The sequence below is a fragment of the Canis lupus genome, chromosome 23 (assembly GCF_048164855.1).
Source record: "Canis lupus baileyi chromosome 23, mCanLup2.hap1, whole genome shotgun sequence".
NCBI lineage: Eukaryota > Metazoa > Chordata > Mammalia > Carnivora > Canidae > Canis > Canis lupus.
Genome location: NC_132860.1, coordinates 5,581,402 through 5,609,177, shown reverse-complemented (window position 1 = coordinate 5,609,177; position 27,776 = coordinate 5,581,402). Strand labels below are relative to the sequence as shown.

The 27,776-nt window shown below is 35.2% G+C and overlaps 1 long non-coding RNA gene across 1 annotated transcript in view; it reads right to left on the bottom strand.

Moving 5' to 3' along the window:
• The window catches only part of LOC140615379 (uncharacterized), a 125,833-nt gene that overhangs the window by 565 nt on the left and 97,492 nt on the right, over nucleotides 1-27,776 (bottom strand). Inside the window, exon 4 of the long non-coding RNA XR_012016052.1 lies at nucleotides 6,933-7,059. This is a non-coding gene — a long non-coding RNA (uncharacterized lncRNA). The remainder of the gene's footprint in view (nucleotides 1-6,932; nucleotides 7,060-27,776) is intronic.

The window sequence follows — 27,776 nt, the reverse complement described above, 5'->3', positions numbered from 1 at the left end:
GAGGAACTGAGAATTCAAGGGTTGATTATAGAAGAAGAATTTTCCTATCACACTAATTATCAAGTGATTACATATAGATAAAATAATGTGAACCTTCTGAAATTTTCAGGACAATTATTTTAATCAGATCATTTAAAAACAATTTAGAGTCACAGCCACTTATTTCAGGAGCCATTTCCCATCGTGCCTGTATTTATTTAAACTCAACTTATTCATTCAAGAATTTCTTTGGGAATTATGGAATCTCATAACCAATCCAACAGTCTTTAAACTTTTGTTTAAATTTTAGTAGTGGTAGGGATCCCTGGGTGGCTCAGCGGTTTAGCGCTTGCCTTTGGCCCAGGGCATGATCCTGGAGTCCCTGGATCGATTCCCACATCGGGCTCCCAGCATGGAGCCTGCTTCTCCCTCCTCCTATGTGTCTCTGCCTCTCTCTCTCTCTGTGTCTATCTCTATCATAAATAAATAAATAAATCTAAAAAAAAAAAAAAAGATCTCGTAAAAAAATTTTTAGTAGTGGTGTTATAATTTTTATCCTACCCTGTGCAAGCTACCAAAATTAGTCCCATCTCATTTAAGCTCTGAGAGCAGAAGTGCAAAGCATTATAAGTTGGATTTAAGATTTTTATTGTCTTAATGCCATATGAATTCACTCATATGGGTTCTAAGACACAAAATAAATGAATAAATAAACAAATAAAAGTCAGACCTCTAAATATAGAGAACACACTGAGGGTTGCCAGAGAGAAGGGGTGGGGAAATGGCAGAAAGGATAAAGGGGATCTAGCTTTTCAGTTATGGGATGAATAATTCACAGAAATAAAAGGTACAGCATAGGGAATATAGTCAGTGATATTTTAATGGAGTTGTGTGGTGACAGATGGTAGATACATTTTTGGTGAGTATCGTATAACATGTAGAGAAATAGAATCACTATGTTGTATACCTGAAACTAATGTAATATTGTGTGTCAACTCTACTTAAATTTAAAATAAGTTTAAAAAAGAATTTTATTCTTTTGACTGCTCCTTGATGTTTTGCCTTGCCTTTGACCATGAAAAAGAAACAGAACGACACAAGCAGAAATTTGTCTTCTCCAGTCATCATACCATTCTTTATACAACAATAACAAAAAAGTGGACAACTTGATGTCAGATCCTTATTCTCTATAATATGCTTTAATGCACAGTGTGACTTTTTTGTGTTTAAACTTAAAGCACATGATCATTGCTCTGCAAAAATATATATATATAGACAAAAATCACAAATAATATGTTTTTAAGAGTCAAGTAATAGTGCTTCCTATAAAATTTAGAGGTGATTTTGAATTAAACTAATAATAGAACTTCTGTTCATTTGTTCTTTTATTACATGCCTATTTAAAAAAATTATTAAGTTTTTAATTTTAATTCCACTATAGTTAACATAAAGTGATATATTAGTTTCTGGTGTACAATAGAGTGATTCAACAATTCTATACATTACTCAGTGCTTATCATGTTAAGTATGCTTCTCTTTAATCCCCATCACCCATTTCACCCATCCGCCCAACCATCTCCCCTCTGGTAATCATCAGTTTGTTTTATATAGTTAAGAGTCTATTTCTTGGTTTGTCTCTCAAGTTTTTATTCCTTTGTTTGTTTTGTTTCTTACTTCCACATGAGTGAAATCATATGGTATTTGTCCTCTTCTGACTGATTTATTTCACTTAGCATTATACTCTCTAGCTCCATCCATGTTGTTGCAAATAGCAAGGATTCTTTTTTACAGAAGAATAATATATATACATAATACATATACATACATATATATATAAAATATATATATACACACACGCATATATACATATATATTATGTAAAACATATTATATTATTATATATTATAAATATAAAGTCAAAGATTACATAACATTTTATATAATAAATATAAAGTCCAAGGATTTTTATAAATAATATATATATATATATATATGTATATATATATATATATACACCCACATCCTCTTTATCCATTCATCTTTATGGGCACTTGGGTTACTTTCATAATTTGGCTAATGTAAATAATACTGCAATAAACATAAACAATTCGTATGCCATTTAAAATTAGTGTTTTTGTATTCTTTTGGTAAATAGCCAGTAATAAATGCATATTTTTCATACACTATATTAAAAAATACTTTGACTCTTAATGTGATAAAACAGAGACAATAAATCTTAACTTCTTAATGAAAGTTTAGTGAGAACATTAGGTATATACACATAAATATAATATAGATGATTCAACTGAAAATAAATTCAAATGGATAGTATATATATTGAAAAGTACACTCACTGATTATTAAAAACATAAAATAAATCATCAGGTTTTTTTTTAATAATCAGATGCGCCATGTTTAAGAGAATTGGTAGCTTGTGGTTAGGAGAAGGGCAAATGGGTACTGGCAAACACTACTGCTTGCCGATAATGTAATACAGAATTTAGAGAAGGTGTTTGGGGAGTATATATCAAGTTTTAAATGGGCACACCTCTATAATTCCACATGTAGCTGATTATCCTGACATAGCAGCCACAGTGATGGGTTTATTTGAACTAAAAACCTTGCAAGTTATCACTGTATATTTAGGAAGGTTATTTCCTCCTTCTGTGAAAGAAAAGGGGAAATCAAGTTAGTAATAAACCACCCATTTGAGCTTTAATTTTAAAGATTGATGATTATTTTAAGACTTTTTTAAACCTATTTTCTTCTTTCTAAACTTTTGTAGAGTAGGTTGTACTTATTCCTAGAATATAATGCAACAGAAGAGATGATGGAAGCAAAGATAAGGAGAAAACTCTTAAAGGGATTTGTAGAAGGGGATTCTAGTCATGTTTTATTTTCTCTAATAGTTCTTCAAATAACCCTTTAGAGCTAAAATTTCATTATTTGCTGGAAAGCAAACCCAATCTGGATTTGAAGACTAATGGGTCAATTTACAAAATTTAGAAAATCCAAAACTAGGTAGAGTGTTCTCTGAAGATATGAAGCTAAGCAATTGTGAAGCTGTTGGATTCAATATCTACTTAAAATGAATCCTCAACATATATTCCTTGTGATTGGTAACAAGAAACAGCTGTGCCTGTTGGAAACTGTTGGAAAGCAGCAACCTGGTGACAGCAAGACAACATGTGAAACATTCATTTTTAAAACAATAAGTTGGGATCTGATACTAAACAATGATATCTAAAGGGTTGCAGATGGCCTCGGCTGATTGGAAGAATGCCAATTGGCGCTCTCGGTCACCTTGATTAATAGCTGTTTATTATGCCACCTGCGCCTTTTAAAAAGGACATTTTATGTCTTTAATTTGGCTATTTTTGTAATCAATGCAAATGTATACTCAGTAATTCATAATATTGACGCAGAACTTCAAAAAAATTTGTTTACATTCCAAAATCCCTTTAAAGTGAAATGCGGGCTAACAGTGCTAAAAAAATAAATAAGTGGAAAAAAAAAAAAAAAGTGTCCCAAAGCTGCTGACTGCCTTTTTTAGAAAGTGCTGAGTGACAGCTACACCAGAGTATGCAACCATCAGGATGAGACTACCTGGTAAAGCAATGGGGAATTTTCCCCTGTGAGTTGTCTAGCGAATTAGACTTGACACATTCTCCAGATGAGTGAAGAAATGACATATTTTGAGGCCCCAAAGACTTGACCATGTGGCCTCTGTCTCTGTTATATATAATGCTTTTATTAAAAGTTTTCCACCTTGTCCCTACTCTTCTATCACTTGTTGAGCTATTTTCTCCTTTCATTTCTTTATGTTTGCCTTCTACCTTTTTCTACCCCATCCAACACTACCCCTTTAGAAAGAGCACTCCTCACTTTCCCTGTCTTCTCTCACAGAAATAGTCTTCTTGCACAGATCAAACCAGTCATCTATTTATCAACTTTACATCTTGAGCTTCAATTTGTATTTTTATGCTAATTTTTTTTTTTTTACAATCAATATATTTGCTAAGTAAAAGAACACAAAATCTTTATCTAAAGGGGATTTTGCATTAAAAACGTAATCTTCAAGGCAGCCTGGGTGGCTCAGCAGTTTAGCGCTGCCTTCAGCCCAGGGTATGATCCTGGAGTCTCGGGATCGAGTCCCATGTCAGGCTCCCCGCATGGAGTCTGTTCCTCTCTCTTTCTCTCTCTCTCTCTCTCTCTCTCTCATGAATAAAGAAATAAAATCTTAAAAAAAAAGAACAAAAAAAAAACCCTTAATCTTTGTTTTTGTTTATTTTTTTAAGTTGATATCCACACTTTTAAAATAAGAAAACTGAAGCTCAGAGATTAATTACCTTGTCTGAGTCAGTTTCACTGGTGATAGTTTGTATTTACATCAGGATGCCTACTGGCATGAGCCCTTGCCCTTGAGTTTTTTATTTTAGTGATGTTGTTATTATCTTTTAAAATTATAAGTGACGTTTAGTCTTTTAGGACAAAGCCTTTAGTGAAAGTAGGCAGAACAAGCCGACTTAAGGAGCAGCTTGTTGGTAGCCAAGATGGTAGCAGGTTCCAGAGAGATATGGGCAGAGTTGAGGCGCATAGGCAAGGAATGCTAGATGTGCTTTGGCAAAACGAGAAGAAAGGCCTCTGAGTAAACACGGTTTCCATTCAAAAGTCAGATACACAGTCATTAAGTTTTCTTGCATAGTCATGATTTACATCTATTTTCTTAAATGCACTAAATTTCATTTCCTTCCACAACTTCCATATTGTCTGTTTCTACTTTTCCCAACTGCCTCTTACACATCACATTGTATGACCTCGAAAAGCTAGCAGCTTAGGTTCAATTTTACTGGGCACCTATGTCTTTTGAGAACTAAATCCATTTATACCCACACAGCTTATCAACATTAACATGGTTTTAAGAGTCCAAAACATTGGAAGATTGACTTACAAATAACTTGTTTCTTTCAGGAACTTAGGTAAACAAATTTATCTGAACAACAGATGATTCAGGTAGGCAAATTCCTCCTTCGTAGGGCATTTGAAAGCTCATCAAATGACTGTTTACTCTGGAAGACTTGCTAGAAATCACTTTGCTGTGTTCACCCCTCCTAAACTGTATCATGAACTTTGCCCAATGCTTATCAAACTTGTCATCCCACCCTCATAGCGAAAGGTCTACCTAAACCATACTCCAAAGCCATCATAAGAGCCAACTTTTCCCCTCTTTCCTCTGAGATGCTATTAAGATCTTCTCAGTGGTGGTCCCCTTTAGCATTTGTTGTAATGAGCACTGGGTGTTATGTGTAAACAATGAATCACTAAATTCTACTCCTCAAACTAATATTATACTATATGGTAACTAACTAAATAAAAACTTGAAACATTAAAAAAATTAGTGGTCCTCTTTAAAGCAGTAAAATATAAAACCAGTTTTGCTCACAAAAAAAAAAAAAATCAATTCTGCTCTATGTCAGATTATTGCATTAGTAATTTGCAGGATTCAATATTTGACCTTTAAAAATCTTTTAAGTGCCAAGAATTACTCCAGATACTGGGAATTTCATGATATATAAAATATCCATTCTTGTATTCCCCAATTAATTACATAGCTGATATATAACCGGGGTATGAGAGAGGTTTCTCTCTTTGTAGGATGCATACTTATTTTTCTATGCCCAAAATCAATCAAAATGCCAGAAAATGGTAGACATTTGAATGAGAGCAAACAAAAGGATAAAGATAAGGAGTATTTCCTAAAGGCACAAACAAATATGTTTTAAAACACTAAACTACTAAACAAATTTCTTTTACTAGTCAATGGTCAGTTGGCCTCTTTCACTCATGCTTGATGGTCCAATTCACTGAAGTGAAGAATGTGCTTCAGTAGTGATGAGAGAAAGGTTTTAAAGCCATTTAAATATAGCTAAGCCCAAATCTTAGACACCATTAGAAATACGGTTTCTTGAACCTTTCCCTTTTAAGTACTTATTTAGTCATGCTTGTTTTATTCAAAAAGAATTCTTTAAAGATTGCTTTGGGAAAAGATTAAAAACCCCAAAGAATGACTTGAGGTGGCAAAAAAAAAAAAAAAAAAAATCTCAAAGAGGCTAGCTGCAACACAGAATGTGAGACTCACTGTAGAGAAAATTACCTTGTCAATACGTAATCAATGTGTTGTCTTCTAATTAACTGTGTGTATCCATTAAAAACAAACAAACAAACAAACCTCACATTTCCCTAATGGAGGAGATATCCATGATTAATTTATGATACAAACCTGATGCAGCGTATATCTAATGGTGGGGCCATACCGTAGTGTCTCCCTTATCTGAGGTTTTGCTTCCTGTGGTTTCAGGGGCCCCCTGTCAACCACAGTCTGGAAGCAAAGGATCCTCCTTCTGATATAGGGTCAGAAGGTCAGTCGTGGCCTAACACTATTGTCACATGCCTATTTCATTCACCTCGCTTCATCTGATCATGCAGGCATTTTATCACCTTATATCCTCATCAGAAGAAGAGTGAATACGGTACAATAGAATATTTTGAAAGCAAAAGAGACCACACTCACCTAAATTTTATTATACTATTTTGTTACAATTGTTCTATTTTATTATTAGTCGTTGTTAATGACTTACTGTGCCTAATCTATGAGCTTTAGCATGGGTATGTATGTGTAGGAAATAAAAAACCCTATATAGGTTTTAGTACTATCTGCAATTTCAGGCATCTACTGGGCATCTTGGAAACATCCCTCTTGGATAAGAGGGGGCCTGCTGTATTCATCTGGCAATCCTGGTTTGCTGTGTGGTTTTCAAATTTGTCATGTGCATATTATACCCAGTAAGGAAACACTCTACAGTGAGAAAATGAAAAGCCACAGGCCGGCATGATTCCTCCGCTTGTACATGTGGAGCTCTCCAAAGACACCTTTATAGTAATGAAGTCATCACCTTTCATTTATAGACCTCCCTTCATTCCAGGAGCTCGGTGTGGTTCAGAAATGCCATCCCACTGATCTTCACAGTTGCTCTTGAAGACATAGACAGTGGCCTATTAAAATGTTAAGTGGATCTGGTCCTAGAAAATGATAATCATAGTCAACTTGAGGGCAAAGATAATGCTCTTGCCAGAGGAATGAATCTGTATCACTTCCCAAAGTGGGGACATTCAGCTAGAGCTCACACTCGGCCACGTGGTCCCTGCTATGCCTCAGCATCTAAGGATTTGATTAAAACAGCAGCTGAGAGAGACCAGACATCACAGCAGCTATTTAATCCATGAGCTGCTCTAGGAAACTCAATTTGTCACTGTACAGACATCTGAACTGAATCCTTCCACCATTCCTTTTTCACTTCTCGTCTGTGTTTGAAGCTAACAGATATAAATATATAAAGAGTACACAGATGCAAACAAAAGCTATATGCATACTTCTCTTTTAGTACAGATATATGAATCACACCATTACTTACTTTGTGGGACCCATCTAGAAAAACTCCAAGTACCCAAATGACTCCAACTAAGGTAGGTTTTGGTTTTCTTTATGGTTGTTTGTTTTTAAGAAAGAGCCTATGCCTTGCTCGGGGTACCCACATTAATTACAGGGTATCCACGGAAAGGTTTCAGAGAGTTTGAACATCTGTGACTTTTGGGGTTTTTTGGGTAGAATTTTAGAATGTATAAGTGCATTTTTCTTCTAGTAGAATGTTTATGAGATTTACCAGATTCTCAGAGAAGCTTCTGAGTCTCAAAGTTTAAGAACTACTGCTCTTGAACCATCATAAAGAGGAGTCAGTTAGGTTCTATGGAGAAACGGATTTGTCTGCTTGGGCTGCCATGACAAAAATATCACAGGCTGAAGGCTTAGACAACAGAATTTTTTTTTCTCACAGTCCTTGAGGATACAGAGGAAATCTAAAAGAGCTCTCAATAGTCAACACTGGAAAAATTTGAATAACCAAAGAAAAAAAAAGATAAATTGGATTATAACCAAAGAACAAAATAAGTATGAACATTTATTTATATAAATAAATAATTGAGGGCACAAAGGGTGGAGAAGGAATAAATCTTCCTTACAGAAGCTTCCCAAAGCATAAACGCAGATACGCACCCATGCAGATGGTGGAGCCTAATTTCCCTCCTCTTGAGTGTGGACTGGACTTACCAACTCATGAAATAGAGTATGAAAGAGAATAGTGACTTTACATTGGAGAAATCTGGCTGACATGATTTTAACAAATAATCAGTAAATAATCCATGTTACCTGTGATAAATCTTTGATCCTCTCACATGATGTGAATAAAGTGTCACTTCATATCTATGTTATTCTTTCCCAAAACCCCATAGCCATAGTTTGATTTTGAGAAAACATCAGGCAATCCTAAGCTAGGGACATTATTCAAACTATCTGACAGGTATACTTCAAAACTGTCAAGGTCATAAAAAAATATGAAAAATCTGGTAAAACATCATAGACTAGAGGACACTAAAGAGGTGTAACAAGCAAATGCTGCGAGGCATAACCAACTGCTCAGAAGAAACAGTGGTTATATTTTTCTTTATTAGGTGTCTATTGTGAGTTCAGTGGTTTGCAAAGGTTTATTGTGAAATAAGTATTTGTTATAAGCTTGCTTTACTTTTAACCATTTTTTGGAAGTGAAAAGAATAAGAAAATGCCATTAAAACTTTGTCATTTAAGGCATAAGGCTTTACTAAAAATGCAAGGGATAGTTTTTCTGAAAATGGCTGTTTGTGACAGGTAACATTTGGGTTAATAAAAAGCCGAGGGCAAGCAAGTATCTTATACAATATATCACCTTCATAATAATTTGTATTTCTCTTTTTTTGAACAGTTAGTACAGTCCTAGAAGTTTGCCATGTATTATTTCATTTAATTCTAATGCCAAGTTTAGAAGGTACGTACTTAGAATTTCCCACCACTTAGTTGGTGGGGAGACAAGCTTACATTGGATAAGTCACTTGTTGGATGACAGAGCTAACAAGCAAGAAACTGAACCACAACAGTCACCATCATCTACCACCGTCCACATCCTCCTTAGCTCTTATGCATTCATGTGATGATGGCCATGACGGTATCAGCATCTTTAATTTATTCGATATCTGCAAGACCTTGTGTTAGGTATCCCACTAATCTAATTTCGGGCAATTGTCACAGAAGGGCTATCATTGTTACCCTCGTCTTATGAGTGGAAACACTGAGCTCTGAAAAGGTTTAGTGATGTTGCCAGTTGACACAGGGTTTCAGAGACAGGATTAAAGCTCAAAGCCTGTGCTTTTGAAACAGAATTCACGGAGAGTACAGAGAACACCGAATTGGGGGGGGGGGAGCTGCTGTCCACTGTTCAGAGAGACACAGAGCCATGACATCTACACGGCAGAAGGGGACTAGGAGTTCCTTTGGAGCATGAAGGAGATGCTGCAGAGGGGGAATATAACCTAGTTTTGGATGAAAAGGAGGTACACAGAACAGTTCCCTAAAGGTAGCTCCTTAAGCAGCAACTTGATATTGAGTAAGATTTTACCAGTTGAATAATGGAGCAGATGTATCCACCCTGTACATCACAAAATCTTGAGAAACATAGTGGATTCAGAGCAATGCAGGTACATTCTGGAATTCTTCAAGCCTGCGTAAGCAGGACTGATTCTGAAGGGATTTGTGCTTGAAACACTCCTGGCACTAGGTTTCTCTATGCTTGGCTATAAGCCTTGGCCAAGATGCCGCACTACAAAACTAGAAAGGCACTTGGTAAACGGATCCTTAAGGGATAACAAAATAAAATAAAGTATAATATAGTTTATTACATATCAACTAAATGTCAAATGATGAGCAAGAACAATATAAAATAAACATGGTTACATGCAGTTATATCTGAGGAAACAAAGGTGACATAACTGTCATCTAATTAACATAATGCATGCTGGGTGCCATGGGCCACCACCTCCAGGTGGATACAGTGTTGATCAAGCTATATAAAGTTTCTCACCTCAGGAAGCTTACTTGAAAAATGCTGTTTATAATGATCTATGGACTCATTCAAATCTGGGTTGAAAACTCGTATCTCATATTTGATGCATAACATTAGTCAATTCACTTGATCAATCCAAGTCTTAGCTCCTCATATACAAAATGTGTGGGATAACATTTACTTTGTATTGATCTTGACCAAGATTTTGGTAAGATAAAATATTTGTTTTATTTATTTTTATTATTTATTCATGAGAGACAGAAAGAGAGAGAGAGAGAGAGAGAGAGAGGAGTAGAGACACAGGCAGAGGGAGAAGCAGGCTCCATGCAGGGAGCCCGACGTAGGACTCGATCCCAGGACCCCAGGATCACACCCTGGGCTGAAGGCAGACAATCACTGAGTCTCCTGGGTGTCCCATAAAATATTTATTTAAAAATGTATCTTGGTCATCACAATATCCACACACCTGGAGGTGGTAGCCTGTGGCATTCAAAGATATGTGTTAATAAAATATAGTTATTGCAACAGTTGGTTGTATCTTAGTTTCTTTTTAGTATAACAGGTGACAAGTAATGTAATCAATATGTTTGTAATAAATATATTGCTGAGAATATTTAGACATCTGTGATTTCTTTGAGACTTCCTCATAACCCCCTGAAGTTGACTTATCAAAACTACCTTTTTTTTTTTCAAAAACAAGGAAATTAAAGAATATCTTTTTTGACTGCCCAAGATCAGATTATTTCTATGCATTTTTATTGTCTAAATTACCCACATTTGATAACTTGTTTTCTCATCTTAAGGTCACTTCTTGCTTTCTTCATGTTACAATATCAAATTGTTGTTTCCAAATTGACAGAACTCTCTTCATTGACTGTGTCTTGATTATAAACTTTGAACTCCTCAGTCTTTCATCAAAGGGAGAGATTCATCTGGCATCACCGCTGCAACATATCACCTGCTATTACAATTGTCTCTATTCAGTATTAGAATAAAAGATTCACCATGGCAGGTGCTATGCTTGTGGAGAGTTCCTTACAGGTCTTGGAAAGTTCTAGTTCTTTAGTAAGTATGTGTAGTGCTGTATGCTAACTAACTACAATTTAAATAAAGACTTGAAAAAAGGGGGGGAATCAACTGCTAATGTAATAGAAATGAGGTTACCTTGATAGTTACAATAATTATAATGTTAAACTAAGTAATCTCTTAGGGATGCTTGAGAAGACGGTATTTTGCTATATAGCAAATACCTCAAAATGTAGTAGCTTAAAACAACATTTATCACCTCATGGTTTCTCAGGGTCAGGAATCTGGGTGCAGCTTAGCTGTAATTCTCCATGAGGATTACTCACAAAGCTGCAGCTGCCGTGTCAGCCTGACCTATGATAGTCTCAAAGTGTGACGATGGAAAGAGTCACCAAGTTGACTCACTTGGCTATTGTTGGTCCTTAGGTTCCTATAGGTTATTGGCTAAATATATGTTTCATAGAAGATATCTGTCTTTCCATAGAGTAGCTAACAATGTATTAGCCTATTAGTTCCAGAGTGGAGACTTCCAGGGAGAGAATAAGGGAGACAGAGAGATTGAGAGAGAGAGAGAGAGAGAGAGAGAGAGAGATACAAGAAGCCAGTTTTATGGTGACTTAATCTCAGAATTGACATCTCAGTACTGGTACCATATCTTATTGGTTAGAAGTCACTAGGTTGTGTCCACATGTAATGAGAGGGGAGTATACACCGAAGGGAATGGACACTACGAGATGGGAACCACTGGTAATCATTTCAGATGCTCACTACCAGAAAAAGATCAATGGCTTTTTATGCTTAGGTCATTGTCTGCTAATGTTTGATTTTTCATATTAAACAGATACTTACTGGTTGAGGAGTTATATTATTTTAACATTTATTTTTTTTAATTTTTATTTATTTATGATAGTCACAGAGAGAGAGAGAGAGGCAGAGACACAGGCAGAGGGAGAAGCAGGCTCCATGCACCGGGAGCCCGACGTGGGATTCGATCCCGGGTCTCCAGGATCGCGCCCTGGGCCAAAGGCAGGCGCCAAACCGCTGCGCCACCCAGGGATCCCCTATTTTAACATTTAAAAAATATTTTATTTATTTATTGACAGGGAGAGAGAGAGAGAAAGAGAGAGAGCAAGCACACACAGAGGGAGGGGCAGGCAGGCAGAGGGAGAGGGAGAAGTGGGCTCCCTGCTGAACAAGGAGCCTGATGCGAGGCTCCATCCTAAGACTCCGGGATTGTGACCTGAGCCAAAGTCAGATGCTTAAGCAACTGAGACACCCAGGGGCCCATTAACAGTTTTTCTTAATATCCTATTTTTATAGAACTTTTTTTTAACATGGATCCTAGATTTCTGTGGACTTTAGGTATTGATCATAAATAATAAATAGAAAGGACAGAATGGCTACCTATGTTTGACTTCTTTGGTCATGAGCTGTGTGATGTTTGGATTTATGTAAGGACACCATTTATTTCCCCTTGTACTTGTAGAAACTTAGCTGGACCTGGTATTATCATATCTGCAGAGAACACAGTAAAGCTTCAGAGAGCAGAGATATTATTTTTATATTCTCTTATAAAAAGAGACTTAGATTATTTGTAGAACAATTTTTCCTCCTATTGAATTTATAAAGGCCAAAGCTCAGGTCATTCAGTTTGACCCACTGGGCACTGAAATGCATCAGCAGGTATCATAAATTCCTATATGTGGTCTTAGAGCTGTGTTCACTAGCATAGATTTTTTGTACATGATTGTTTCTGGAAATAAGTACTGGCATATCATGTCCATCGAGCTAAAAGTAATATAACCTCCATTTTTCACACACACACACACACACACACACACACACACACAATCCCTCCTGCTTCAACCCCCTTTTAATTTTTTAAATTTTTAATTAATTTTTTAATTTAAATTCAATTTGCCAATATATAGTATAATACCACCCAGTCCTCACCACATCACATGCCCATAACCCAGTTACCTTGCCCCCTCACTCACAGCCTCTTCTGCAACCCTTTGTTTCCCAGAGTGAATTTCAGTAAAAAAAAAAAAAAAAAAAAAAAGCCTCTCATGCTTTGTCATCCTCTCTAATTTTTCCCCATTCAGTTTCCCCTCTTTCCCTTATGGTCCTTCTCACTATTTCTTATATCCCATATATGGCCAGCCCCCGTTTTAAACGGTCTTTGGAAAACCACAAGGAAATGATCACAAGTAATGTTCAGAAGCTGCTAAAATCTAGAATTAGCAACACTTTTTCTTTTTTCCTCTGTTTTTTATTCTCCCTCCCAACTCCTATGTACAGATCTGCTTTGCCGTAGTGACTACCATGAAATTATAAATTTTTATTTTCCAAGATCAACTCTGAAATGTACCACAGTTTTGGAGACGGGAAACCAAGGACAACAATTAAAATTTAAAAAAGAGGAAAAAAAAAGTTGATGTTGTTTGAGCCACAGGTAAATAATTTGTTGATGCTCTGCATTATTCAATAAGAATCTGAGAGTATGTACAAATGTATTATATATATATAAATGCTGAATACATAAATATACGATAAACGATTTCTATTAAAATTATTGAATGTAGTTTGATCTCCTAGTTCTCTATTGTTCTTTCCTCTATGCACCTTACTTGGAAAGACCCTGTTAAGTTTCTGCCTATCCATACATAGGCAAAATTATGTCAAATGAAATGAAGTAATGGTATAAAAAGTTGAGCAATGGGAATTCAGCATCCAAGAATTGTGGGGTTGGATTACCTGTCACCAAAAAAAAAAAAAAAAAAAAAAATTGTGAAGCTTTGCAAAATGTTATTTAAACAAAACAAAACAATGGAACTGTAGATCTACCTAAATTAGGCAGAAACTAGAAGAAAGTCAACATTTGAAGATGATAATGACATTGGATGAGATTTAAATATCTGTGGCTTTTTGTCTGAGAGTAAAGATATCGAAAGCTTGATATTTACTGGCTAGATACTTCAGAAGAAGATTTTCGGCACAAAAATCATAAAATATAGGCCCAGAAAGGAGAGAGTTGCAGGGAGAGTAAGCTTCAGAATCTGTACTAAACCTTTTCAAATGCTTACCTGAACGCTGAACTACACAAGCATGGAAGATACTTCTGAGTGTTGGGTAAAGACAGTAATTGCAAGGTGAAAGAACTGAGCAAAGATTTTGGATGTTTCCTTGCATAAGTGGGATAGAGACTGGAATTTGAGTCCAGCAAAATAAAGTCCCAGTGAATAAAAACATAGCAAAACCAAAAAGCACAGCAAAAAAAAACTTTTCAGAGAAACTTAACTGAGTTCAGGGTCTCTACAAAGTATTAATGTGATTAATACTTATTAATCACAGTTTCTTTTTTTTTTTTTTTTTTTTTTTTTTTAAATTTTTATTTATTTATGATAGTCACACAGAGAGAGAGAGAGGCACAGAGACACAGGCAGAGGGAGAAGCAGGCTCCATGCACCGGGAGCCCGATGTGGGATTCAATCCTGGGTCTCCAGGATCGCGCCCTGGGCCTAAGGCAGGCGCCAAACCGCTGCGCCACCCAGGGATCCCTTAATCACAGTTTCTAGACATGTTTTATGCTATGTTGTTGAGATTCTTGGTTCTGTTATATTTCTCCAAAAAGTGTTGATGTTTTTGTTTCATCAGGTTACACTCAGACTGTCCTCTGTCTTGTCTGTGTAGAACAACATTTTCAATCTCTTAGTTCTTTTGGTCTTAATTGCAAGCTCCTTGGAGACTAATACATGCATGTTGAGGAATCAGCCTGTCAATAGCATAAAGTATAGACACAGAATTCGTTTATACACATAATAGTTGTGATTGTCTGAGCTCTCTTCCCCTGCTTTTAGGGCCAGAAGGATGAGTTTTTTTTTTTTTTTTTTTATCAGAGGTATAGCTGTCTTGTGCTGCAAATGCAGTTGCCCTTCAAGCTAAATCTAGAAAATTGAGGTACTCACCCAGTGCCACAATCCCTATTCCAAGTTTTGACTCACCACTCAAATCTCACTGCTTTTGTTCATCCTCCAGAGACATTTTGTATTTTGCTCAGGATTTATAGTCATTCCTTTTGGGAGAATTATATGTTAGGAACCTACTCCATGGCACTGGAAACAGAACTCTCATATTCATGTCTCTTGGGAACGAGAGAGGGAATTCTAACACAAATTGGAAAGTTTTTAATTTTAAAATTGATTTTGCTCTCCTATCTTTTATTAAGGAAATCTGTTTCACCAATTTAAAATTTAAAGAAAATGGAAATTAAGACAGAAAGAAAGAAAGAAAGAAGAAAGAAAGAAAGAAAGAAAGAAAGAAAGAAAGAAAGAAAGAAAGAAACCCTCATCTGACATTAGATCTCTCAGAGAAGATATCTCATTGATAATGTCAATACCCCTCAAGTGAAGTGTGAGGATCTCATTTAAAGGTAATAAGGAAGGGTTCTTAGTGGATCGGACTTGTGACAAATTATTTAATCAGGTATCTAAATGGTTTTTTACTTGGCAGGTGAGAGGTAAAGAGCAGAACCAAAGGCAAAATTGAAAAAGATACCGTAGTCACTATCGTTTGATCGAAGTGGACTTTTGCTCATGTCTGTGGTTTCGTTCCTATCTTTTGTCTGTGTTCTGACATAATTACAATGTGGTCTTCATTTTATCTCCTTCCATTACCATCAGATAATGACCATGTCTTATGTTGTATTCAGTGGCATTAATCATGTTTGGTATGGAATAGTTATTAGAGCTAGCTGACACCAAGCTGACAACAGTCAGGGCCAGGTGTTCTGTTTGTTTGTTTCTGTTTTATTTTTCTTTTTCAGTAGAATTAGAAAACATGCATTAAAAATGTCATAAAATAGTGATGATTTTTTTTTTTTTAGAAATTATTTGTGAAGCTATCTGTTGTAAATGACAATTTTGTAGAGCAAAAAGATATTTGATGGCCTTTTTTTTTTTTTTTTCTTCTATTTTCACCAAGTGAGGCAGAGCACAGCCTTAGTAACATGATTGTTACCCAAAGGGGAAAATTTTTTGGCATAGGCTTCCTTCCAGTGTCTAAAGTTCAAATTGAGAATTGTTTCTCCCTTATTTTCACAGAAAGATGTAGGCCTTTATATCATAAAATATTTTTGATAAAATATAGGTCCGAGTGAACAAGATTTACTCAATTAGGAGGCGTAAAGGGGAATGCAAAATTTACTCTTTTAGCAAGTCTTGAGTAATTTTTTTCTAGCTGTTAAATTCACATCCTGGTGTGTTTACTGTCAATGGAAATGGCTTTCTATCATTGTTACGTTACTTGTATCTTTTTTTTCTCTTTTCTATTAAACTGCAGAAGCAATTAGATCTTTGTAGGTCATTCAAAATCAACTCAAAGAGATTGATAAGGTAATAAATGTTATTAAAGACAAGATGCAGCAAAAATACTTTACCAATAGTATTCCTTATGTTTAAGAAATACTGAAGAAAATTCTTAAGGATGATTAAAATGAATATACAAGGAAGTAGGAAATTATAGGAAGAACAATCATTACTGAAAACATAAAAAGTCTGTGAGGAATAAGAATATTAAAAAATAAAAGACTATTGATAATTTAAACAACAAAAGGAGATATTGAAGAATTTCTATAATATATAACTTTAAGTTAGCTATACTAGTGTGCAAAATTGATAAAGTCCCAACAAGAATGAGCAAAAGAAAGAAAATAGTATTAATTACCCATATTAAGAACAAACCAAAATTACAGCAGAGATATAGATCAAGTAATTTTTATAACAATATAGATGACATATGAAGTTAACAGTCTTTGAAAAACACAACTTATTAAATCAGAGAAAAGATAATAGAAAATTAAGATAATTAAAATTAAATAATTGAATATCTTCCATAAAGATAACTCTATTCTTAAATAATCTCATTGGTGAATTCCATCAAATATGCTCAGGGGAAATATTATCAGTCTTACACAAAATGTTTTAGATAATAAAAAGGTGGAATCACTTCTCAAATCAATTTTTTTGAGGCCAACATAATCCTAATACAAAACCTGACATGAGAAGAAAACTACTGTCCAATATTACTCATGAATATAAACACAAAAAGTCTAAACAAAGTATTAGAAAATCAAACCAGCAACATATCAAAAGGGTAATACATAACCATGAATAACCAAAGTGAATGAAAGTTTTAACAACTGAAAATCAATGTAATTTATCATATTAGCAAATAAAGGAGGAACATTTATTTATTTATTTATTTATTTAGTGGATGGGGAGGAACAGAGGGAGAGAGACAAGCAGACCGTAGAGCCCGAGGCAGGGCTCAGTCCCATGACTACAAAATCATGATCTGAGATGAAATCAAGTCAATGGCTTAACTAAGTCACTCAGGCACCCCATAGAGGATCACCTCAATAGATTTAGGAAAAGCACTTACTATGATTTAATACTCATTTATATAAAATTTTTCAGTAAATTATAAATACAGGTGAACCCCTCAATCTGGTAAAGTGTATTCACAGAAAATTAAAAAAAAAAAAAAACTGGCATCATATTTAATGGTAAAATATTAAGCTTATGAATTCCTTCGGTCACCATAAGAGAAAGATATCCACTATGATCTCATTTCAACATTTTACTAGATGTACTAGACAGCTCTGTATAAAAAGAAAGAAAAATAAAAGATATAAACATGCAAAAAAAAAAAGCAAATATTTGGATTCACATTTGACATACTTTGTTTTGAAAATCCTAAGGAATCTGCAACAATAATCATAATTAGTGAATTTATGGAGCAAGGTCCCTAGTCACAAAATATTATAAAAATGTATTATAATTCAATATACTACCAAATACAAATTTGAAAATAGGTCAAAACCAGTTACAGTGACCTTAAAAACATCAAATACTTAGAAATGAATTTAACAAAAATATGCAAGAGTGCTAATAAAACACTACATAAATTTTCTGAAATTATTTTTTTAAGCCCTAAATAAATGGAAGGATATTTATTAATTGATAGATTCTTTAGTCGAGATAAAAATTTGCTCCATTTTGATGTGTAAGTCCAGCACAATCTTAATCGATAACCCAATACAATCTTTTGAAGTTATCAACAATTTGGTTCTACTAATGATATAGAAGTATAATCTTGAAATAAAGAAAAACCTGGAGGATTGAAACTGCCACATTTTAAGATATATCAAAAAGCTGTGATTATTAATATGGTGAGGGATTAATGTGAGGCACAAAGGGTCCAATGGGACAGAATAGAATATATAAGATCAAATGTGTGTGTGTGTGTGTGTAGTATCCTATTTGTTTATTTTCAAATAAATTTAGTTTGTTATGAAAATAAGATCTACTTAATTAACCAGGCTGAAGCAATTGGCTATCCATATCGAAAGAAGTGAACCCTTAACTCACACTATGTCAAAAAATTAATCTAAAATGGAATATAGATATAAATGTGAAAGTAAAAAATATTTAGATTCTAGAAGAAAACATTGATGAATGTCTTTGTTATTTGATATAAGAAAAATTTCTTAAACAACACACGTTAATAGTCTCTCCATTAATGCATGTGTGTATGTGCATATATATATAACATGTATATGTGTGATGTAAATGTCTATATATGGTAAATTTATAGAGTTTATATATATATATAAATATGTATGTATGCATATATATGTATGCATATATATATATGTACCTATATGTATGCATATATATATATATGCATACCTGTAAATTTAAAACTTGTACTCACCAAATGATACCATTAAACAAATGAAATTCACAATCATATGAAATCTTTTCAATATAGATATCCAACAAAAACCTATATTTTCCAAATACAAATATTTTGACAATAACAAAAAGTCAAATAGCTTAATACAATGAAAAGCAAAAGACTTCAACAAGTACTTCATAAAATATATCCAAATGGCCATGAAGCATATAATAATGTACCAAGCTCTTCAAGTCACCAAGAAAATGCAAACTAAAATCATAGGAAAATACTGTTACATATCTCCCAGAATGGCTAACATTTAAAGTATTACAAATCTTTCAGCAATGGCAGCCCCATGGTTGCAAAGAACAAGATGATTCTCAACGTAGTCATAGAAGGTCCTGGTTTCAATTTTTGCTTAAGGTCAGAATTTCAAGGGGCCTTTTATTCTTAATTATCTAATTTCATTTTAAATAAGCATCATGCATGCTTTTGGGATGAGGATTCTTTATTGCTTTTAGTTTTTGGTAAGAGCCATCTAGTCCAGTCCCTAATGTACCATAGGCTCATAATACTGCTGTATGAAGAATAACCTTTTCTAGGGATAGATAGATGCACCCCTATATTTATAGCAGCACTATTTATAATAGCCAAATTATGGAAGCAGCCTAAGTGCCCATTGATAGATGAATGGATAAAGATGTGATATATCTATACAATGGAATATTACTTAGCCATAAAAAGAATGAAATCCTGCCATTTGCCATGACATGGATGGAGCTAGAGAGTATAATGCTGAGTGAAAGAAGTCAGTTAGAAAAAGACAAATACCATCTGATTTCATTCATATGTGGAATTTAAGAAGACATAGACATGGCCAACATGCATATGAGAAAATGCTCTGCATCACTTGCCATCAGGGAAATACAAATCAAAACCACAATGAGATACCACCTCACACCAGTGAGAATGGGGAAAATTAACAAGGCAGGAAACAACAAATGTTGGAGAGGATGCGGAGAAAGGGGAACCCTCCTGCACTGTTGGTGGGAATGGGAACTGGTGCAGCCACTCTGGAAAACTGTGTGGAGGTTCCTCAAACAGTTAAAAATAGACCTGCCCTACGACCCAGCAATTGCACTGCTGGGGATTTACCCCAAAGATACAGATGCAGTGAAACGCCGGGACACCTGCACCCCGATGTTTATAGCAGCAATGGCCACGATAGCCAAACTGTGGAAGGAGCCTCGGTGTCCAACGAAAGATGAATGGATAAAGAAGATGTGGTTTATGTATACAATGGAATATTACTCAGCTATTAGAAATGACAAATACCCACCATTTGCTTCAACGTGGATGGAACTGGAGGGTATTATGCTGAGTGAAGTAAGCCAGTCGGAGAAGGACAAACATTATATGTTCTCATTCATTTGGGGAATATAAATAATAGTGAAAGGGAATATAAGGGAAGGGGGAAGAAATGTGTGGGAAATATCAGAAAGGGAGACAGAACGTAAAGACTGCTAACTCTGGGAAACGAACTAGGGGTGTTGGAAGGGGAGGAGGGCGGGGGGTGGGAGTGAATGTGTGACGGGCACTGGGGGCTATTCTGTATGTTAGTAAATTGAACACCAATAAAAAAAAAAAAACAAATAAAGATCAAGCACCTTTTGACAACTAAAAAAAAAAAAAAAAAGAAACAAATCAAACGGACAAAGGGGTGGAGGCAGAGAGAGGGAGACAGGCCAAGAAACAGACTCTTAACAACCTGATGGTTACCAGAGGAGAGGTGAGTGCAGGGGATGGGTGAAGAGGTGATGGGGATGAAGGAGGGCGCTTGTGATGAGCACTGAGTGATGTAGGGAAGTGTTGAAACACTTTACTGTACAGCCGAAACTAATATTACACTGTATGTTCACTAACTGGAATTAAAATAAAATCTAAAAGAAACTCAATAGACTTCCCTGACACAAAATAGAATTAAAAGTTTCTGTCTTTTGATCTATAAACAAATAAACAAACAAAAAAATATTACAGGGGTGCCCAGGTGGCTCAGTTGATTAAACATCTGCCTTTGGCTCAGGTCATGGTCTCAGGGTCCTGGGATCAAACATCGGGCTCCCTTCAGAGTGGAGAGTCTGCTCCTCCCTCTCCCTTTGTCCTTCCCCCTCCCCTGCCCTGACATCACTTGTGCTCTTTCTCCCCCTCTCAAAAAAATAAATAAAATCTTTTTTTTTTTTTTTTTAAATAAGGTGTTTAACAATCCAAGTGTTGACGAAGATATAGAGTAACAGATTTTTATACATTGCAGGTGGGAGTGTAAAATGGTGCAAACACTCAAGACAATTCTTTCGATGTTATAATAAAATTAAATTTACATGTATCCAGTACCTAAGTGATACTACTCCTCCTCAGTAAATATTCAAGAGAATGATTGCTTGTGTACATGAATATTAATGTTTACAACAACCTTTTCATAAGTATACCAAAGTGAAAACACTGCAAATGTCCATCAAGAGGGAAATGGAGAAGCACCCGTGGCATAGTTCTACAACAGAGTGCTACACACGGAGAAAGCAAAAAAGATAATGATGCACACAACACGAAAAATGAAAAGAAAGAAAATAGAAATTACCTGTGATTCCAGCACCTTGACATGCTAACCACAGGTTTTAACAGTGGTAACTTTTCTCACTGCAAAATGTTTTCCAACTATATAAGAACGTGTGTGGTGTATAACAAGCATGCACAGCACATACAGGTTAGAATAGCACTTCTTTTCCATAGGACATGATAATTGATTTTCCAATTAAAAAGAGAACATTCCTTATTTCTTTAGCGCCTGTAAAGTATTCAATTACCTTGATTTGATAATCTGAATATTTAAGAACACATCAAGTCTGATTCTGAAAAAGTTATTAAAATACTTCCTATATTATATCTTAGAATTTATTGTTATCATTATTTGATCATTATGTCTTTTGTTCACTGAAAGAAAAAAAAATGTATGTATTATTTATGCCAAAAAAGTTTTTAATACCTAAAGTATTTAGTAAGTTCATAGATAAATATTATTAAACATAAAGATGGACAGATTTTTAAAGGCAGGAAACTCGTTTTGATCTAATTTTGTTCATAAGCACTTTTTTCCCCTGTGATTTACACTTTTTCCCCCTTTGTTAGCAAAGTGGTAAATCTATCAAAACCTCTGTTGTTTATTTTTTTTTAAGTAGTTCTTTTTTTTAAGATTTTATTTATTATTTGAGAGAGTACAGAGAGAGAAAGAGAGAGAGAGAGAGAGAGAGAGAGAGAAAGAGAGCATGAGCCAGGGAAAGGGGTAAAGGGAGACGGAGAAAGAGAAGCAAGGTCCACTGAGGAGGGAGACCAGCTGAGGGTGGTCCCGGGACCCAGGATCATGACCTGAGCCAAAGGCAGATGCTTAACCAACTGAGCCACCCAGGCACCTCTCAAAACCTTTTCTTAATAGAAAAATAGAAAACTTTTACAGACTCTCAAAGCAAAGTGCTCTCACATGTAGCCAGAGTGTTTAAAGACATTAAAATGCATTTTATACATTTTACTACCTTGGATGATTTTTCTGGCTTAACTTGTTGTAAATGAAATGTAATTTGTCTAAGAGTAAAATTTAGTTTTTCTCTGACTTTTATTAAGAATAAAGAATTACTATGTTTTCCCACTCTTTTTTCAAAATGAAAACTGAAATTGTCTTTCTGAGAATTATTTTATAACTGTTTTCTAAGAGTATTAATTTTTTTTCAGTGGGATTAAAACCTACTGGAATTCTATCTAGGCCAATGTTTTCAAAATGTGCATGATTTTGAAATGATCTAGGTATATTCAAAAGTTATGAATATTTGAATATTGTATTATCATAGAAACAGTACTACCATCTTGTTTTAACATGAAACGAGTACAATTTTGACATTGCAGTGTGTTTTCATTAAACTTTCCATTAAAATTAACTGTTAAACAGGAATAATTAATACTGAACAAGAACAATATATCAGAACTCAGGGGAAATAATTTGCACCAGTGAATAAACAGATCAATATAAGCTGTTGACTTGTAATTTTTCAAAAGGTAAAATCATGGCTCTCAGTCAAATATAAAATGATTTCAGATAATTTATTAATAAATGAGAGCCATTAAGATGTTAAACCGGTCTACAGGCCACCTAAGAAATTAGCCATATACAGACAATGTTAAAAAATAGAGTAAGAATTCTGAGTTAGATATAGAGCTGTTTACTAGATTTAACAAAGAAATATAAAGGATATCCAGTTAAATCTGAATTTCAGATAAATAACAAGTATTTTTTTTTAATATAAGCACGTTTCAAAGTATAGGACATACTCATACTAAAGAAACACACCCTGTATTTGATCTGCTGACCCAAAATAAAATAGCAATACCCAGTAACTATTTTATTAGTAAACACTTGGCAAATGGAAGATTTGATTAAAATATATCTCCCATGGGCATGTCAAGGAGGTCTGAAAAGCACAGAAGAGTTGGGATAGGTAGAAAGTTGCCATCACATGGGGAAAATGTAACTCTCCATAAGAGCCAACCCTGACAAAATCCCTTCTTCCCATAAGGAAGAAAACAAAAGAAGGGATGGCTTATAAAGTGAGACATAGGAAAGAAAAGGAAGTCCTGATGCTTAGGGAGCAGAACCATGACACTGAAAACAGGATTCCTGCTCTACCTCCTTTCCATAACATCTAGCGTTGTTTAACTCCTTTGCTAAATTAATTAAGCACTTCAATTAATAGTCATCTTGATTGGAGCAATCAATCAATCATCAGGTTTGTCCTGGTGCCTAAAAATGTCTCTCCAGGGGTCATTAAACTTTTACTAACTTCTGGGGACACACAAACAAATGTCTACAGAAATATTATTTTGGTATCCCACTTCTCTTTGCCATAAACTGTGCTTAGTAATGGCTATGAAATAGGTATTATTTGCATCATTCTAAGGATGAGCAAACATGCTTACAATATCTTTGATTCTTTACTATAGCCACAAAGCTAGAAAGTGATAGACCTAATATTTGAAGCCACTTCTGCTTTTTCTAATCAACTTCTAAGCCAGGTATCAAAACTCAGCGATAGTACACTTAAAATGGGACAATTTTATTGTATGAAATTATTAAAGCTGAATTTTTTAAAAAGTAAAAGAATATGCTTCTTATGGGCAATGAAAGTGTGAGTCGTTTTTGTTCTGTCTTTTATGTTAAAAGCATAGTGATAAATGTTATCTAGAATGTAAAATAAATAGAGTTAGACTACTGCTGACAACAATACAGTATTGAGATTAAGAGGTAAACTCTGGCGTCCTATATGCTCATTTAGAAACTTGTGGTTCTGCCCCTAATTAACTATATGATTTTGGGAAGAATTACTTGAGCCCCCAGAGTCCATTTGTTCATCTGTAAAATGGACTAATAATATTGAGACTTCTTTGAAGATCTGATTAACTCATTATGTGTGTGTGTGTGTGTGTATACAGGTGTATGTATACATGTATAACATGTATAATATATACACGTGTGTGTATGTGTATACAGTACTATAGTGCACATAGTAGGCTCTTACTAAGTAGCACTGATAGTGGATGTAATGAGTTCCTCTTCCTGTATTTCTTGAAGATGAATTGCAAGGACATAGAGAAAATAAGAATTTCTTCTATTCAAAAATTTCTTCTATTCAAAAGTGTAGAGAGGGAAGAAAATGGCATTAAAACACCGCATTGCTAGAGAGAAGTGTCACAGGAGAGACAAAGAGGCCTATCACGGAAGTAGTGGAAAAACAACCAGGACGTAGCCCGCATGTCCATTAAGTCTCCTAAAAGATAGGAAGGTTACAAGTGGGGTCTTCTGAATTATGCTTTTTCCTTTGCAAAGACCTATGGTATTGCTCTCTGAAGAAATTAATTTATTCAGGAAACATTTATTAAGTGACTCATAAAAGCCAGGTACTGAAGGCTTGTATCCTGAAACTGTCAGAAATAATCTCTTAATGCATTTGGATCATTGAAGAGAGGAGATGGAAATAGCCATTAAGATATTGTAGCCCACTAATTTCCAAATATGTATCTTATCTTATGTTTGCCCCCTACCCCAAGCCATCTTGGAGTAGAAATAGTTTAGTGGGAGGTAAGGCAAACATCAGAAAAGAGTAAGTAAGGAATTCCAGTTGAAAGGGTACGATTGAGGACAGATTCTACTGAGGGTGACCTGAGCTTCATCACTGGGGCTACTGGAAGCCAGTCACACAGGTGCCTCAGAGTGTACTAGCACATCAACTCCTGCAGAGGGGTGCTGGGGTAGGGCCGAGTTATCTCCTCAGCATTTCTGGCCCTCTTGTGGGCAGACGAAACACTGGGGTTGGGACAGAGAAAGTCCTCAGGCAAGAGGAAGCAGGTATCAGCCGATTGGAGTTGGGCAGATTTGCACAGAAATGAAAGGAGGAAGGGGATCTGGGTGGGGCTGATGGCCTCACAAATTTACATATTATTTTGATAAGACGTAGGTTAAGCAAACATAAGCCAGTTTTCTTTCTCTCTTTTTTTTCTCTCCAGGTTTCCTCAGTTCTTCCTTTCTTTCTTTCTTTCTTTCTTTCTTTCTTTCTTTCTTTCTTTCTTTCTTTCTTTCTTTCTTTCTTTCTTTCTTTCTTCTCTTTCTTTCTTTCTTTCTTTCTTTCTTTCTTTCTTTCTTCTTTCTTTCTTTCTTCTTTCTTTCTTTTTCTTCTTTCTCTTTCTTTCTTTCTTTCTTTCTTTCTTTCTTTCTTCTTTCTTTTCTTTCTTTCTTTCTTCTTTCTTTCTCTTTCTTCTTTCCCTTTCTTCTTTCTTTCTTTCTTTCTTTCTTTCTTTCTTTCTTTCTTTCTTCTTTCTTTCTCTTTCTTCTTTCCCTTTCTTCTTTCTTTCTTTCTTTCTTTCTTTCTTTCTTTCTTTCTTTCTTTCTTTTCTTTTCTTTCTTTCTTTCGATTTATTTATTTATTTGAGAGAGGGGAGAGGGAGAGGGAGAGGAAAGTGAGAATCTCCAGGCAGACTCCACTGAGCACAGAGACCAATTGGAGGTGGGGGTGGGGCTATTCCAAGACCTGAGTTGAAATCAAGAATCTGGCACTTAACCAACTCAGCTCCTGGATAGGGCCATATAATTAGCATTTCTCAAAAGGTTTAACAAATATTCGTTTTATCTCCCAAACATCTCATAAGGCTAGGCTTTCTTAGTAATATCTTTGTATTCTAAGATCTAATCCCATTGCCAATATTTTATAAATGAGGAAAATTAGGTCTATATAAGTAATAATAGGTTCATAAGGACTAAAAGGGCAGACATGTAGAAAAAGGTTACAGATTTGTCTGGCAACAGTTAGGGCAGTGGGAATTAGAATGTGTAACAGCAATTTCTTGTCAAACCCATCCTTATCGTTACCTTTTATAGACACTGCTTTTAGGCAATGGGCTTGAGCGGAAGGAGACTTGACCAAGGCACAAGGATCCACAATGACCACCCAACTGAATGTAAATAGGCTCATTAAGTGACCTACCTCGAAATGGCCATAGGCCCAAACTAACCAATGGGCTACTTATAACCAGGCACAGTTACCAAAAAAGGAAAAATGCCTTCCCATATTTCCTCAGCCCACCCTATAACTATAGCCCCTCACCACCACCTCCTGGTAGACAGTGTCTCCTTGCCCACTGCTGTCCTACCTGCTACTCCTCTGCAGTATCAACCCCTATATTTTTTTTCAGTGCTGGGGAAATTCTTTTACTGGGTGCTCTGCTGGCCCCCACCTAATCGGACTGCACCACACTTTCCTTGTTCTATCTCTTCTCTTAGGCTTTACTACACTCACTATATTATCTGAGACCAAAGCTTTCTATCAACTACCTCCAAAATATGTATTTTATTATAATCATATGAATTATGATTGCCTAATGAAATTTATATTAATCAGATAATATAATGATATTCTAACATTAGTTAATTACATTTGTATTGTTATTTTACCACCCTTCAACAGAATACTTCTAGTTATTTTCTATTTATTATCTTTTGACAAGATTCTGCATGGAGGGTTATGCTTATTTATTAGGTGAGGAGACTGAGGCTGAGAAATGTTGCTGATTTCTGAAAGTTATAATATAACTTATTCAGAATCAAGATTCAGGATAAAAAAGATCAAATCCTTGGCTCTGACCAGCTGGGGCTGGTGCTGACTCCACCAATTTCTCTCCCTTCTCAAAGTCCTTGAATTAATTTTTTTTTTAATATTTTAATCAGGGTTATAGTGGCCTGGTATAAAGTCTAAATCACTTTTCATAAACTGGTAGTTCTCAGTCATGAATTTTATAAAATTATATAAAATTATTTCTCTGAATTTTTTATTTGTAGTTGTATTGATCCTCAGTTGCATAAGTCCTGGGGATCAACTACCTCTAGAAAAGTGGTAGGTCAAGTCAAACAAATCCACATGAGTATGTACTGAGGCTCCTGGGAAGACACTGATCCTGAAAGGAACATCCAGCCCAGGAGAGACAGCCTACCTGTCAGAGGGGACAATCTAAGAAACATAGCTTTTTTGGTTTAAAGAGATCCTTGTGCAGCTCTCCATGGAATAATGCATGAGTTATAAGGTGTAGAGAAGTGTACAATTAAAGGGGAAAGGACAGAAATGGGCATTTGATTTAAAAGGCTAAATATTTTGAGATTCAAATAGCAGTATTTAGGATCCATCAGAAGCAATAGAGTAGAAAAGGGAAGGAAATGATCTGGCTACTTCACACCAGGGCAACTCTCATTATGGCCTGTTTCACTGTATGAACACTAAAAGGACACTGTGGAGCCAGTGGTCCCAGGGGTTGCATACAAATGGTGAATGAGGTCAGAAGTGAAATAAAAGTATATTCATCAAATGGAATACATATCTCTCAAGAAACACCTAGGGGAACAATATTTCTGGAATTTGGGCTCCTTCCTTATTAAATCAGCTAGGAACACTTACAACAGAA